Source organism: Aquarana catesbeiana, linkage group LG09, assembly GCF_042186555.1.
Source record: "Aquarana catesbeiana isolate 2022-GZ linkage group LG09, ASM4218655v1, whole genome shotgun sequence".
Taxonomy (NCBI): Eukaryota; Metazoa; Chordata; class Amphibia; order Anura; family Ranidae; genus Aquarana; species Aquarana catesbeiana.
This window is the reverse complement of record NC_133332.1, coordinates 39,309,731-39,326,471: the sequence shown is the minus strand read 5'-3', so window position 1 is coordinate 39,326,471 and position 16,741 is coordinate 39,309,731. Positions and strand designations below refer to the sequence as shown.

At 41.5% G+C, this 16,741-nt stretch overlaps 1 long non-coding RNA gene across 1 annotated transcript; it reads left to right on the top strand.

The window, feature by feature from the left end:
• The first annotated feature begins 377 nt into the window (after positions 1-377).
• Positions 378-16,282, top strand: LOC141107528 (uncharacterized). Its single transcript, XR_012235922.1, has 2 exons — positions 378-482; positions 13,457-16,282. It is a non-coding gene; the product is annotated as an uncharacterized lncRNA (long non-coding RNA).
• The last annotated feature ends 459 nt before the right edge of the window (positions 16,283-16,741 follow it).

Below are 16,741 nucleotides of genomic sequence, written 5' to 3'. Positions count from 1 at the left end.
GCTTTTAAATTGTTGCCTATGGAAAATATAGGCTACAGTAGTAGTTCATGGGAACACGCAATTTAAAGGCTTGACATATTGGGTATCTGTTTAGTCACACAACTTTATATTTTATATGTTACCACAAATTGGGTAATATATTCTGTTTGTGTGCCCTAAAATTAACTTCAGTGTATTTTTACTGATATGTTTAGTTTCATAAACCAATGCGCTAATATCATGTGATATAAAAACAGGAACTACCACTATTTTATTCTCTAATATGTCTGCTTTCAGAAAATAAATAATGTTTTAGGGGTTTTAAGAAATCTTTAGGCTAAAGCTGTCTATTACGTTTTTTCAGTATGCCTTGCAATTTTACATTTTAATGTATTTTTAAGGAAAAGGGAAAAAGGAACCTGAGACAGCTGGATGCCTACTGCACAGGCGAAAGCCCCACCGCTCGGATAACCTAAAAAGTGGAAGGAATCTGTCAAAACCAGGCACCCATTCCCCTATGCAACCGCCTGATCACATGCACACACCCCCATATGTGCATGGCTGGTACTGCCGTGTAAAGGGGTGGGAGATCAGTGAAAATCTATTCTTCCAGGTCTTGTTGTCACTTTCCCCAGCCATTATGGAAGGAGAAGAAGCTACTGGAGTGCAATCTGTGTTAAATTAGCTTCATTAGAGGATAGGTGAATCATCGGGGGTCTTTTTGGACATCTGATGTCTTTTTAAAGAGAACCTGAAAAAAGATCATCACATTGGGGACTTTGAAAAGAAAAATAATTCAAAAGTGTAAACAAATAAAGTTACACCTAAGTATTTAAACTCCCCCAAAAAATGTTTTGAGCCCACCCCCACATACACATACGTACAAATGTAAATGCAGGTGTCGGGGCGCCTATGCAAGAAAATGTCAATTGTGACCATGTACTCTGCAATGAAAGCAATAATTGTAGGCCTGTTTGTTCACAGTTATCTCCAAACTGATGACTTGAGGGGGCTTTTAAATTGCTGCCTATGCAAAATATAGGGTACCGAAGTTTGTCACAATTTTATGGGCACACGCAATTTTAAGGCTTGACATATTGGGTATCTATTTAGTCAGCACAACTTCATCTTTTATATTTTAATCAAAATTTAGTAATGTATTGTGTTTTTGTGCCCTAAAATTAACTTGTATTTTTACAGAAATTTTGAGTTTTATAAACCATCGTTTTAATATCATTTGACATAACAACAGGAACCACCACTATTTTAATCTCTAGTATGTCTGCTTTCACAAAATATATAATGTTTTGTGAATTTTGAGCAATCTTTAGGCTAAAGCTTTTACTGCTTCTTAAGAAAATGTAAAAATAGTATATTGCCCATAGTCTGGACACAGGTGGATGATTTCTATCTTAAAATGTCTATTAAAGTGGTTGAATACCCAATACGATGACTTTTCTTCCTGTGGACAATAGCAGGTTTTATAATTATTTGCTTTAGAAGAATGTCTCCTTACCTGCTTGCCTTGCGAGCTGTAGGTATATTTGTGGCTAATGACGTAGCCCGCGCATGCGCCATATGTCCTAATGTTCCACATTTTCCGGCAAGCAGAGACCCTGCCGGAAAAATGCAGTGTCTATGCCGGGGCTGCGTCATTTCCTATTGTCGACGTGAGCCCCGACATCCCACAATGCTTCCAAGTAAGTCAGCAACAGGATAGTCTCTGATTCGTGCGACGTTCGTTTTTGTAGTAACTGGAAACGAAGAAGGGGCTTGGATACGGCTACTAGTGCGCATGCGCGGGATACGGAGAGAGGTAAACTGAATGCGGGCGGAAGTATATTAGAATACAGACACGGAAGACCACAGTTGATATGGCGACGGCTATTACAGAGCAGCAGCGTTTTGAATATAAAGTGTTTTTACAGTAAGAATGATTTTTGGGCTTACTCTTGGTGCCCATTTTATTCTAAATAAATATTTAGATTGTAATATTGGTTAAATCGTTTTTCTTTTGGCGCCTTTACTACTGTTTTTCAGTATGCCATGCAATTGTAACATTTTAATTTATTTTTAAGTAAAATGGCAAAAGGAACCTGATGCCCCGTACACACGATCGGAAATTCCAACAGAAAAAACTTGTGAGAAAAAAAATTCCGCTCAAGCTTGCCTTGCATACACACGGTCACGCAAAAGTTCGCTGAAATTACAAGCGTCAAGAACGCGGTGACGTACAACACTACGACGAGCCGAGAAAATGAAGTTTGATGCTTCCGGGCATGCGTCGAATTGTTTCCGAGCATGCGCCGTTTTTTGCGCGTCGAAATTGCATACAGACGAATGGAATTTCCGATAGGAACTTTTTCCGATGGGAAAATAGAGAACCTGCTCTCAATCTTTTGCTGACGGGAATTCCGGCAGTTAGCCAACTCTGGGAAGCTATGGCCAACCCATATAACAAACAGCCCATTAAAGCGGAGTTCCACACAAAAATGGAACTTCCGCTTTTCGGAACCCTCCCCCCTCCGGTGTCACATTTGGCACCTTTCAGGGGGTGCAGATACCTGTCTAAGACAGGTATTTGCACCCACTTCTGTCATAGACTCCCATGGGAGTCTATGCCTCTTCCCGTCCCTTCGCGCTGTGTGCTGGGAACACACAGCTCCCAGGAGAGAGCGGGGACCACTTACGATGCGCAGCGCGACTCGCGCATGCGCAGTAGGGAACCGGAAAGTGAAGCCGCAACGCTTCACTTCCTGATTCCCTCACCTAGGATGGCGGCGGCAGCTGCCGAGAACCGAGCGGGTTCTCGGCGTCCCCTGCCGACATTGCTGGACCCCGGGACAGGTAAGTGGCCATGTATTAAAAGTCAGCAGCTGCAATATTTGTAGCTGCTGGCTTTTAATATTTTTTTTTTTTGGTGGTGTGGGTGAACCCCCGCTTTAAAGAGCACTTGCTACATTAAAGTAGAGTGTGGGGAATATAGATGAGGGGCTTCATTCTTCCATTATTAAGTTTGTAGTGTTACTGGTCAATGCAAAGCTGGACATAAATGGTTTGTTCTTTTTTCTTTAATCAGCCAGCAGGCTGAATGAAAAAAACAAACATATTCCTCCATGCAAACAAATGAGATGGATAGAGGAATCCACCCCACTGGGATATTGTATTCTGACTTTACGATTTCAGAATACACCTATCAGCAGCTGCAACCAATTGACTGCAGCCACTGATCGACAAAAGTTTTCTAGGTTGTTCATTCAACAGAAGTCGATCTAATAAATGACTTCTGTTGAACAAGGGTAGCCACACACAGATCAGAATTTGGCCAATCCTTGGTGAACCGCTTGAATATCGAACCGTCTCTCGCCAGCTGAAGTCTAACTTCAGTCAAATTTTGATAGCCCTTTGAAGCCCATAGAAGAAATGGGCAAGGGAACAGAAGTTTTTACACTTTCCCAGACCTCTGCAGAGAGACAACTCCTCCCACAAAGAGAGCAAAGTTCCACTCTACAGCATGCTGGCAGAGGATAGGCTTTTCCACTCAGGCTATGGCTTCTTTAGAAAGAAAATAAATTGTAAATCTTTGCACATTTTTCCCCTTATCGATCTAGAATATATTCAGCCCGTTTAAACTGCTTTAGGGGGTTTAGTTCTGCCCTATATTTTGCAGCCAAGGATGCTGCCATTTTAGCCTCTATTTGATCTGCATGTAGGCCAGTGCAGTCTGTATCCCCCACTGTAGGCGGCACTCAACTGCAGCGGCAATGCAGAAGGAGAAAGTAGTTGTGAGGAATTTGGTTCCTCTATGACTTCATGTGGTCACAAGGAGACAGCTGTCCGATTGGATGCTGGTGCCCCACATGACCTCGGTGGCTATCTTGGGTCAGGCAGAGTCTATTTAACACTCCGGCTCCTGGGTTTAGCAGGCTATATGCGAGTGGCAAGTGTAGGGACAGGTTAACCAGTCTGGCAGGGAAAGTGCTTAGCAAGAGGGAAAGGTTCCTGAAGAGTAGGGGGAAGTACAGGGGCTACACCATCTCCTCATAAGAAGCCTCCCATTTGGGTGTGCACAGGCCAGGCTGCATCCCTGCTCCTCGCTGCAGAACTTGATCCTCCGCTACTGTTTGGAAGTGGCTCCGATCAGTTGTGTCTTCCTGCCGGGCCTGTTTGTACATTGTTGCAATATGTATAGTAAAAGCTGTTCTTCCCCACAGGAATAAAAGTGTAAATTGTATCCAGGAAGTGTTATACGCCTTATTAAACATAAAGTGGTTTTAAACCTCAGACATGACAAATAAACAAAGCACATACTTTGTTTCTCTCTGATCTCTCCCCTCTCTGTTATCTGCATGAGCCCCTGATAGAACGCTAAGCTGACACAACATCTTTCCTGGAGATGAAGGGGCCCTCACCCCCAGCACACAGCCGGTGCTCCGTAAGGAGACTTGTGACTCTTCTACATCCCCTGTCCATTCACAGAACAGTTTATATTATTATTATTTCATTTCAGGTACTTATATAGCGCTGTCAGGTTGCGCAGCGCTTTACATATACATTGTACATTCACATCAGTCCCTACCCTCAAGGAGCTTACAATCTAGGGTCCCCTAGCTCACATTCATACATACTAGGGACAATTTTAGACAGGATCCAATTAACCTACCAGCATGTCTTTGGAGTGTGGGAGGAAACCGGAGTAGCCGGGGGAAACCCACGCAGGCACAGGAAGAACATGCAAACTCCAGGCAGGTAGTGTCGTGGTTGGGATTTGAACCAGTGACCCTTCTTACTGCTAGGCGAGAGTGCTACCCACTACACCACTGAGCTGCCCATATTATGTGAATGGTTTCACAGAATACGAGGTGAGAAATTACAGTGCAGATTGTGTAGGAGAGCCACAAGTCTCCTGTCTGAGCAATAAGTAAAGTGATAGTTTTACTTCCTTGCATGAGTACATTTTTTTTCTGGAGTTCTTCTTTAATACTCATTGGCCTAATTCACGGCCTAGTAATGTTTCCCTTAGGCCAGTACAAGGCATATCTGTTTTGCACATGAACATGCATACTCAACACAACATGCACTATGTCCTGTACTTTATAGTATATATTACATAGTCTAGTGTGTAACTTCAGCTATCCAGATCTCTCCTAAATAAATTTTAAAAATATATTCATTGTACAGACGTGTATGAGTACAAATTCAAAATCTTTAAATAGGTGTAAACCTAAAAATCTCTTATCATTTTTAACATATAATGCAATTTCAAAAATTTTTTTTTTTTTTTTTGCTATTCAATTTTTATTATAAGAAATCCCTAGTGATCCATGTTCAGACACTTCCTCTTATAGGGTGACCACTGTCTCCCCAATGTACTCCCGCATTGTCACCCTGTCACTTGCGCCCCTGGTGGAGAATACATCCATTTAGTGCCCCCGAGGCTGTGAGCCGTTAAGTCACTTCTCACCCCAAAGTCTACATTTAAATCTTTTAGTGATGGTGGGTCTGAGACCCTGCTAACCATCCCTCTGGTACATTATACGGTTCAGGGACTACACTCAAGTTGGCCCTCAGGCCATGTTGGAAATCACATGTTTACACAATTATGAGAGGCCTCTACTTTTTCAGTAGTTCAAGGCCCAATCTGGGGGATCCTGCCATACACCCAAGGCACATGAGACACAGTGGCTCAGGTTACCAGGCACCCAGGGAAAACCTTTTCATACCACCGCCAAACAAATGGACCCTCCTTCACTAGACAACCAGCTATAGCCACCAGCAGTGATCATTGTATCCTGACGGTAGAGAAGGATCTTCACCAGCAGAATGCAATAGCGTTGCAGGAGGAATTTAGCAATTTCCCACAGGTTGAAGGAAAGAATTTGCATAATATACGGCCAGCTTTAGATAATTACACAACCAGCCCAGCAGTCTAAATCATTACCCTCAATGCCGCATGAAGATTTTAATACTCTTGCGAAGTCAAACATACTTGTGCTGATAGCTCTTACTGAAACTTGGCTTAAAACTTTTTTACAGACTTCTTTTTGCATAATTTAACACAATAATAAACAGCCAGTGGTTTACATTAAAATATAAAAAACAAAGAAAATTTGCAGATGACCTAAAATTAAAGCACCCAATGAGCAGCTGACACTATACCTAGATACAAGATAGATCAAAAGACACTATACCTAGATACTTCAAAATCAAAATCCAACAATCTGCAGCGCTGTATTATATACAACAATAGCACCTCCTCAGTGCCTAGGTGTAAAACATGAAGTGTAAAATGTGAATTACTGTATATAACAATTCACAAAAATATGAAGTGCAAAATTCATAAACACAATACATTTTATAAACCACGGAGTCCGTGGGGCTCCAGTGAGCCGTTTGCTGTCAGCACTTTGTAAGTGTCAGGTCCTCTGGGCCACCATCCGCTTGTCTCAGCCGAGATAGTCGCCGCTGGCTTCAGCGTCTGTCGTGATGCCAAATCCGACATGTTTCTCCAGGAACTCTGTTTGTTTCAAGGATAGGAGGGGCATGAATTGTGTTTCTATTTATACTGCAGTTAGTACCTCCCACTTTCAATTCGGGGTTGCTATATAAAGAATCACCACTAGATGTCATCTCCCATATAGAACATCACACTTTATCTTTCTCTTCCACTATTCAGAGGCACTCAATTATGGGCATACATTTGCAGACATGGATCGATACGTGTTCAGCAAAATTAAAATTAAAATTAAAAATAGAACAGGTTGACTTAATAAATGTCTCAGATAATAAAGACATAGAATCAGACCTATATAACGATAGAAAAGGCAGAAATGACGAGAAATAGAAAATAAAATATAAAGAAAACAAGACAGAAGAACAGAGCTAAATATAGGTTATGCGACTATTAATTGCTATGCAGCATTTTCAGCAAACAGTCACATATATCACTATGGATTGATTAGGGCTGAAAGACTGTGATGTCTCTCTATATCTTTTATTACTAAACTTTACTTTATATACAGCAGCTGTATTCAATAAGACAATAAGAGATATTCACATAATGCGACATGCATCCAATGCGACTCAAAACAGTGCAAAAAATAGAGGGACACACTCCTATAGCCACATCCATATGGTTAGATTGTCAAAAGAAAAAAGTGGGGTTCAGCAAGGAGCCCCTGATCGAACTTTAAAGGCACAGCAAACCAAAGGGATCGTATTTAAAGTAACAATATAATAAACTTTATTGAATACAAATGCATAAGCAGCAAAAACATTGACAAAAAATATATAAAAATCATCTATATAAGAATATACATGATGTGAGCCCCGATGCGTCTACGCGTTTCGTTCTAACAAACTTCTTCAGGACACATTCAGGTTGCAATTAATACAGAGAAAAGGAGAAAGGTCTCACTATCTTACAAGGAGGCTTTCATAAACGAATAATTGATGATAGAAGTCTATAATTCATATTTCCGCTATAGGTGAAGGAATTTTGTCAAAGGAATAAATGATCATCAGCTGTTATCATATAAATCCAAGCTATGGGTTCCCAGAAAAGGAAAAAAACAAAAATTGCCAATAGGCCACAGGGGTAAGTGTCCACGTCACACAGCTCCATTCAGCATCACAGGGCTAAATAAAGCCCATATACAGTAGAGTGTCCGCTCAACAATTCATGTGGAAGTGTATGAATACACCGGTGGAGCTTCAAATAAGATTTGGTATAAATCCCCTGGAGGACACAGAGATGTTCACGATCCCTTTGGTTTGCTGTGTCTTTAAAGTCCGATCAGGGGCTCCTTGCTGAACCTTAAAACAATGCAGATAGACTATTTCATTACTGATAGGGCCTAGACTTGCATGATGTAGATTTACTTTAAACTAGTCAACAAGTATGAAAGTTATGCGATTTATAAATTTCAAGGTAACATCAATTTAGCTAAACCTGAAAAAACGCATGATTCATTATAAATTAGTTTAAGCCCAGAGGGGATGCATATATGGATCTTGAGTAGTCGAATAACAGCTGCCTGAAGTGTACAAAGAGATCACATACCTCAGATGTATATCAAATACAGATGAAAAATATATAGATATAGTTAGGCCCTAATTATGCAACTATTAATTGCTATGCAGCATTTTCAGCAAACAGTCGCATATATCACTATAAATTGATTAGGGCTGAAAGACTGTATATGTCTCTCAATATTTTTTATTACTGTACTTTACTTTATACACAGCAGCTGTATTCAGTAAAACAAAAGATATTCACATAATTTGACATGCATCCAATGTGGCTCAAAACGACATGGATAGGCTGTTCATTCCAGATAGGGCCTAAACTTGCATTATGTAGATTTACTTTAAAGTAGTCAACAAGTATGAAAGTTATGCGATTATTAATTTTAAGATAGCATAAATTTAGGTAAACCTGAAAAAAACGCATGTTTCATTATAATTTAGTTTAAGCCCAAAACGCATGTTTCATTATAATTTAGTTGTGGTGGGCCAGCTGAAAAAAACAATTTAAAAGTCAGCAGCTACAAACACTGTAGCTGCTGACTTTTAATAAGCACACTTACCTGTCCAGGGTGCCCGCGATGTCGGCCGCCCGAGGCCGACCCGTCCCTCGGCTCTCGGGTCCCGGCGCTGCCATTCAAACTAAGGGAAACAGGCAGTGGAGCCTTGCGGCTTCACTGCCCGTTTCCTACTGCGCATGCGCTTTGTGAATGGGGCGCGCTGTGTTCTGGGATCTGTGTGTGTCCCAGAACACAGCGCACCCCATTCCCCAGAAGAAAACGCGAGGAGGAGAGGACTGAAGATCACCACGGTGTAGGAAGTGGCAGATTAGGACGATCTGCCTAGCAACAGCCATTTCTGGTAAGTTAAATTCATTTTTTTTTTTCTTTTTTTTTTCACATTTTTAGGAACAGTTTGATGTAATTTTTTTTTTAGGCCCTCTGCTTTAAGCCCAAAAGGGATGCATATATAGATCTTGAGTAATCGAATAACAGCTGCCTGAAGTATACAAAGAAATCACATACCTCAGATGTATATCAAATACAAAAAATATATATAGTTAGGCCCTAATCAATCCAAAAATGGCTGGAGGCTACATTCTGTGTTTAGGCCTTGAGGCATGAGTGTTTTTAATCGGAAGATCCTCCTTTTGAAACAGGATTGTGTCAAAATCGCACCTGCGTGTAGGTAAATTTAGGGTATAGATCCCTTTGATATGGATGCCAGCGGTATTACCATTATGGTGATCTGAGAAGTGTAACACAAGAGGGGACAAGTCCTCTCTTTTCTCTTTGTTATCTTCTTTTACTGCATTTTTTATGCTTCTTAAATGTTCCCCGATGCGAACCCGGAGCTGTCTTTTGGTTTTTCCGATGTATTATTTGTGGCATGGACACTCCAGCATATAAATAACCCTGGAGGTTGCGCAATTAATAAAATTCTTAATTTGGAATGAGACACTCCGAGTCGCATCGGTGAACATTGCAGTCCTCTCAACAAATTTGCACACCTGGCAATGTCCGCAGGCATACATTCCCTTGTGGGGGGGCAAGTCTGATAACCAATCTGTCTTTCTTTTTCTGGTGTATTCTGAATGTACAGGTACATCTTTTCGATTCCTTGCTCTCCTGTCAATCATTTGAGGGCGAGGTCCAACAATTTCTTTCAGCATCAGTGATTTTGTCAGTAGCCCCCATTGCTTTTGAAGTATGCCTGATACCTGTTCCCAGTGTGCCCCATAATTGGTAATAATTCTTAATGGAGCTTGCATAGATGTTGGTTTTTTGTTTCCATTTGTGGAGACTATTTTGTCAGCCAGAAGATCCCTTCTGTCTGTCAACCAGGCCTTTTTGCGTGCTTGCTTCAAAGATTTTTTGGGGTAACCCCCATCTTTAAACCTGGCAAACATTTCAGTTGCCTCCTTACGAAAATCATCGTCTTTTGAGTAGTTTCTGCGGAGTCGCAGAAACTGGCCCACTGGGATGCCTCTGATTAGGTGATCTGGATGGTGACTTGATGCCTGCAGAAGCGTGTTTGCTGCTGTGGGCTTTCTGTAGGTACAAGTCACCAATCGTGTATCCACACGTGTAATCTGCAGGTCAAGGAAGGAGATTGTATTAGCATCTATCACATGGGTCAGGACGATGTTTCTGTCATTCTTATTAAGAATCGATAGAAACTCGTCAAGTTCTTTACGGTCATCCAGCCATACCATGATGATATCATCAATATACCTCAGCCAGGTCAGTACCCAGCTGAGGTACATTGGCATGTTATAGACCACATCCCGTTCCCACAGGCCCAGGTGGAGGTAAGCGTATCAGGGGGCCCAGGGGGCTCCCACCGCTGTGCCTCTGGGCTTAAACTAATTTATAATGAAACATGCGTTTTTTCAGGTTTAGCTAAATTGATGTTACATTGAAATTATTAATCGCATAACTTTTATACTTGTTGACTACTTTAAAGTAAATCTACATAATGCAAGTCTAGGCCCTATCAGTAATGAAATAGTCTGTCTGCAGTGTTTTGAGTCGCATTGGATGCATGTCGCATTATGTGAATATCTCTTGTCTTATTGAATACAGCTGCTGTATATACAGTAAAGTATAGTAATAAAAGATATAGAGAGACATCACAGTCTTTCAGCCCTAATCAATCCATAGTGATATATGTGACTGTTTGCTGAAAATGCTGCATAGCAATTAATAATCTCATAACCTTTATTTAGCTCTTTTCTTCTGTTTTGTTTACTTTATATTTTATTTTCTATTTCCCGTAATTTCTGCCTTTTTCTATTGTTATATAGGTCTGTATCTTTATTATCTGAGACATTTATTATGCCAACCTGTTCTATTTTAATTTTGCTGAAAACGTATCGATCCATGTCTGCAAATATATGCCCATAATTGAGTGCCTCTGAATAGTGGAAGAGAAAGACAGAGTGTGATGTTCTATATGGGAGATGACATCTAGTGGTGATTCTTTATATAGCAACCCCGAATTGAAAGTGGGAGGTACTAACTGTAACTATAAATAGAAACACAATTCATGCCCCTCCTATCCTTGAAAAAAACAGTTCCTTGTGAAACATGTCGGATTTGGCATCACGACAGAGACGCTCTATGCGTCGTGGATGACGTATCTCATCGCGCTTGTGCATGCGCAGTTGATTGCCTGAAGCCAGCAGCGACTATCTCGGCTGAGACAAGCGAACGGTGGCCCAGAGGACCTGACACTTACACAGTGCTGACAGCAAACTGCTCACTGGAGCCCCACGGACCCCGCTCAACAAACGGAGCACATACAGCCCCCTGAACCGGAGAAAGATAGTACAGGACTGTGATTATATATTAAGCAGCATGGTCCGCCTGTGTCTCTTCTCAGTGGGAATCCTTTCCCTGTAAATGTTCTCTCTCAAAAGTTTCCAAGCTAAATGGAGAGGTATATAAAAGGGGTAAAACAGAAGAAGGGAGGGGAATGGAAAGGTAAGGACAAAAAAATGAGAAAAGGAACACATACAGCATAAAGCGAAAAGGGCATATGCTCAAAGCAGGAGGAGAGAGGACATTAAGAACCAAAAAAGCTACCGTATTTATTGGCGTATAACACGCACTTTTTTCCCCTTAAAATCAGGGGAAAGTCGTGGGTGCGTGTTATACGCCGATCCCCGCTATCGCTATGTGAATGTCGGCGATCGTCGCCGACATTCACATAGCGAGTAGTTTTAAATATGGCGCTGCGGAGTTTCGGAGGGACTCGGCGGTGCTGAACGAGTGCCGCCGAAATCACAGAGCCGAGATACACATACCCGAGTGTATTTGGCTCTTTGCGGCGCCGCTCACAGTCACGCCCAGTCCCGCCATTGGACCTGTCTTATGTCCATCATAGGGCGGGACTGTGAGCGGCGCCGGAAAGAGCCGAATACACTCGGGTATGTGTATCTCGGTGGCGTTCGTTCAGTTCCACCGGCGCCGAGTCCCTCCGAACTGCACTGACAAGGCTGCACTGACAAGGCTGCACTGACAAGGCTGCACTGGGGTAAAGCTGCACTGACAAGGCTGCCTGAAAAGGCTGCAGATGAACACTGATGAGGCTGCATTGATGGGCATTTTAATGTAAGTTTCTTTTCCTTAAACTTCCCTCCTAAAAGTTTTTTTCCTTAAAATTCTCTCCTAAACTTGGGGTGCGTGTTATACGCCGGCGCGTGTTATACGCCGATAAATACGGTAATTCTCTCACCCAGGGCTTCATAGCAAGTCCCAGTGAAAATCAGCCAGGTTCGATACTTCCTGTAAATAGGCATCTATAAATAAAAAAATTGCCAGGACCTCCAAGTGTCACGAAAGGATGTCATTTGCAAGCCCTCAAAAATTCCACTCGCCTGCTCGCATTTTGCAAGTGGAATTTGAGAGCTGGGTTGAATGGGAATCCTTCTCCCAGCGATCGCGGAGGGGAATAGAGCAGAGAGCCGCAAGGATGATAACCGCTTTCATTTTAACTGCTGTATGTTCCCCGCACTCGATGTCACATACAGCCCCGCCCCCTGGCCAGGAACTTTGTTAGACAGATCACCAGTCCAATCCTGGAAAATTGAAATGAAAGCTGTTATCGCTGTGTTTCCCACGCTCTGATCATCCGGTGGCTCTCCTGTTCCTCTCCTCTCTTCCCCTGCACAGGTAGGCTGCATTGGTGGGCAAAAGCTGCATTGGTGGACACAGGCATGATTGGTGGGCACAGGTAGGCTGCATTGGTGGGCACAGGCTGCAATGGGGGACACGGGCAGGCTGCATTGGTGGGCACGGGCATCATTGGTGGGCACAGGCAGGCTGCATTGGTGGGCACAGGCTGCATTGGTGGACACAGGCTGCATTGGTGGACAAAGGCTACATTGGTGGGCACGGGCAGGCTGCATTGTTGGGCATGGGCAGGCTGCATTGTTGGGCACGGGCATCATTGGTGGGCACAGGCAGGCTGCATTGGTGGGTACGGGCAGGCTGCATTAATGGACACAGGTGAAGCAGCATTGATGGACACAGGTAGGCTGCATTGTTGGGCACGGATAAGGTTGTTGTTAAATGTTTTATGCAGAATGAAGTTATAAAAATAAATATTAAGTGTCATCCCATGAGATATTTTATAAGGGCATGTTTAGGGGGTGGAGTTATAGGCAGGCTGGGTGGGGCAACTGGTGGCGAGTAACCCTTGAGGCCTGGCTAGTAGCTCAGAACTTTAAATTTTGAGCCCTGTCATTTCTTTATTGAAATGCATGGAGAAAGTAAGTAGCTGAAACACGCTGGAGGGGATTAGCAACACTTCTAGGCAAAAAAAAGGTTAAATAAGTGTTTTATATAGAAAAGAAACCAGCAATTGTTTATAATACTATGTGTTTACTAAATGTCATTTTTTTTAGGGTTTATATCTACTTAAATACAATGTTTTTTTTCTCTTACAGAATCTTACGATGTTCATCCCGTTGCATGATTTTGACTGCATCATTTTCTTCGAATTATTAGCCGTGCTTATTATGATTCAAGTAATTACACCAAGTAAAAAACATGATTTAAAATAGGTCAGGGGACCGAAATGAGCTGGTTTGTCAAACAGATTTTTTTCTTTCATGCAGGAGCTTCAGAAAGGCAATACTTAACACTGCAGAGCATTTTTGGCTGCTGGCAGGAAAAGTGCTCTCTGGAGTGTTTTGTACAATATCTAGTCTGCTTATAGAGCTGTTTTGTGGAGTATTATTTCACTGAAAATACTAAGCAACACAAACGCCCCATAAAAACCTGAGTAAAACAACCTTAAAAAGTTTCTTTTTTAACAATGTGCATTGGGTTTTGATGGTGTTTGAGGTCCAAAGCCAACAAATTGCAATAATATAGAATAAACACCTGGAGGAGAGCCCAGTCACTTGATCAGACCCCCTTCCAATCACAGAGTACTCTTGACTCCATGAATGAATCCAAAATTCTAACCAAAGATTGCAATGGACTAGGTAAGGATAAATACTAATGTCACGTTCTTATTGCTGTCTGTGACCTCACTGGGGGAAATTTCCATTCCGCTTCTTGTCTCTGTAACAGCTGAAAACATTTTTTAGAGGAATGGCTGTCACAGGTACAAGAAGATACAAACCCTAATAATAACCTGACAGAGGATCTAACCCTTCTCAGGGTTACCGAACAAAAGCGTTTTGTTGCCACCAGTGTCTCCACTGCAGGGATTGTTCATCACTTCCTGCGCCAATTTCTGTTTGTCTGTACCGCCCATAGGCACAAACCTATTTTACTTATTTTACTTAAAGTGGAAATTTGCCCAGAATAACTTGATGATTAAAAATAATGTTATTTAGCAGGAAACTTACATTCCAAATGATTAATTATGCTGCCAAAATTTGTGAGTGGCGTAAATATCCCTCAGCGTGTTCCTGTTTTTTCTTGCCCGGAGGCTGCCATTTTGCTAAAGCCCAGATCTCCTGAGCAGCAGTAAATCTGCGGTCAACAGATCAGCACAGTGGCTAAAAATAGAGAGCAACTGAGCATGTGCAGAGCAGGGTGAGTGTGTATTTAAAACAGTATAGACATGTTTTACATATCTAGCTGCAATGGAGCAGGACTTAATTTTCAGACTAAAGTTCCACTTTAATGATAAATCCAGCCTTGGGTATAGGAAGAGATTATCATCATTTCTAATGTGCATCTCAACCTACTATGATTGAAGTATCTATCTAATCAATATATGCAATGTAATCATTATTATGCAAAAATCTTTAAAAACATTTGCATTTCTGCTTTGCTGAAATATATATCATGAATATAATATAGGATAATAGTATAAGATTTTAGTATAGGGTTATAGCATTGTTGATAGGGATGATTCAGTGCTGGACATCTGTCACCTTCTTGACCCGGATGGGAGTAGAAAATACAGGAGGAGTAAGATGTACAAGTATAGATTTAAAGTGACCCTATTAAAAAAATGTCTGGGGGCTGCCATCGCCGATCTCTCAATTGAGATTGTAAGCTCCTTGGCTGTCCTGCTGCTTTGGCCACCTGGAATAAGTATAGATATTACATTATGACATTACACTTATTCACAGCAGGCTTGCTCAGGTATACTGAAGCCAGACACAGCCAGGCAACTAGCATTTCCAAAAGCAAGCCCTATTATTTGGGAGGAGGTGTCAGAGGGAAGTCAGTGGTTCATAGCCGTTCTATCCATTCGAAAGTAAATCTGATAAATATTTGAAGGTTGCAAGTGCATGGCGGGACAACACCTGGCTGAGATTGCTTACCCAAAATAATAAATTGCCAATGAGAACTTTTATCATAAAGACCAACCATCTTTTTTGTTGCATTATTCGCATGCCTTCATAGTGCCTGTAAGCCCCCGATTCACACCGGTGCAATATGGAATGCGACTTGCGACACAGAGTTGCATGACAAGTGAAAACGCATTCATTTGAATGGCGGCCATTCCATACCAGCGAGAATCGAACTGTCTAAAGCCAGGTTTACTTATTATTGATTGCATTCTTGCATTAAAAAATAATTTTTAAAAAATGCTAAATAAAATACCTTATCACCAGAGTTAGTCATTATCATGCAACTTCTTTTTATTTTAATAAATGATAAAAAAGCGCTGATTTACTTTGAAGCTCTCTGAAAAACATTTCAGAGCCAGGAAGGGAAGTCATTGCTGCATCACTGCATTACTGCAGGTACTATGGTCACAGGTCAATGCGAGTCCCATAGACTCTAATGTAGCATGAAAGTCACAAGCCGGTCGCACTGGAAATTGCACAACAATGGGGTTACAGCAGTGTGAACAGGAGGATAAATGATTATAAATCGTACGATGCACTTGCAGAAGTTTTCTGAAGTAAACGCTTACTCAGCCATCACCATAATGGTCACAACTTCCATTCCAAGCAGATCATATAAATGACAACATTTGTATTAAAAATAAGATTGAAGAAATCATGAAATGCTGAAAATATGATAGTCTTGGTTGAAAAACTAATTTTTCAGCATGCTGGTAACCATCTGCAGTTGCTAAATTATCTATTCACATGAATGGTCCTTAGATGGAGAGTTGATTAAGGTGATTGTAAATCTGGTCAGATAAATAACAAGAAAGACTTCTGAGATTTAGGAATGGATACATTGTCAGCCTTCCAAGTATGTTATGTTTTTATTTCTTTATTACTAACGTCATACTATACAGAATGTATAACATATATATCAATTATAGAATAAAGATGATTTGAAAAATTAAATTGTCTGCCATTAAATACTAAATGTACAAAGACACAATACATAGGAAACACCTTACTAGGATAGAACTTAGACATAGACAGTGGAATTCATAGAGTGTTGTAAAATTCCCTCACTCCTCCATGTGACATTCACTATATTACTAGATTACAGACCTTGCTTTGTACCCTGGTCCAAACTATTTGGTGGAGGGGGGATTATGGTGTGGGGGGGAGGGGGGATTATGGTGTGAGGTTGTTTTTCAGAGGTTGGACTTGGCCCCTTAGTTCCAGTGAAGGGAACTCTTAAGGCGTCAGCATACCAAGACATTTTGGACAAATTTATTCTCCCAACTTTGTGGGAACAGTTTGGGGATGGCCCCTTCCTGCTCCAACATGATTGCGCACCAGTGCACAAACCAAGGTCCATAAAGACACGGATAAGCGAGTTTTGGGTGGAGGAACTTGACTGGCCTGCACAGA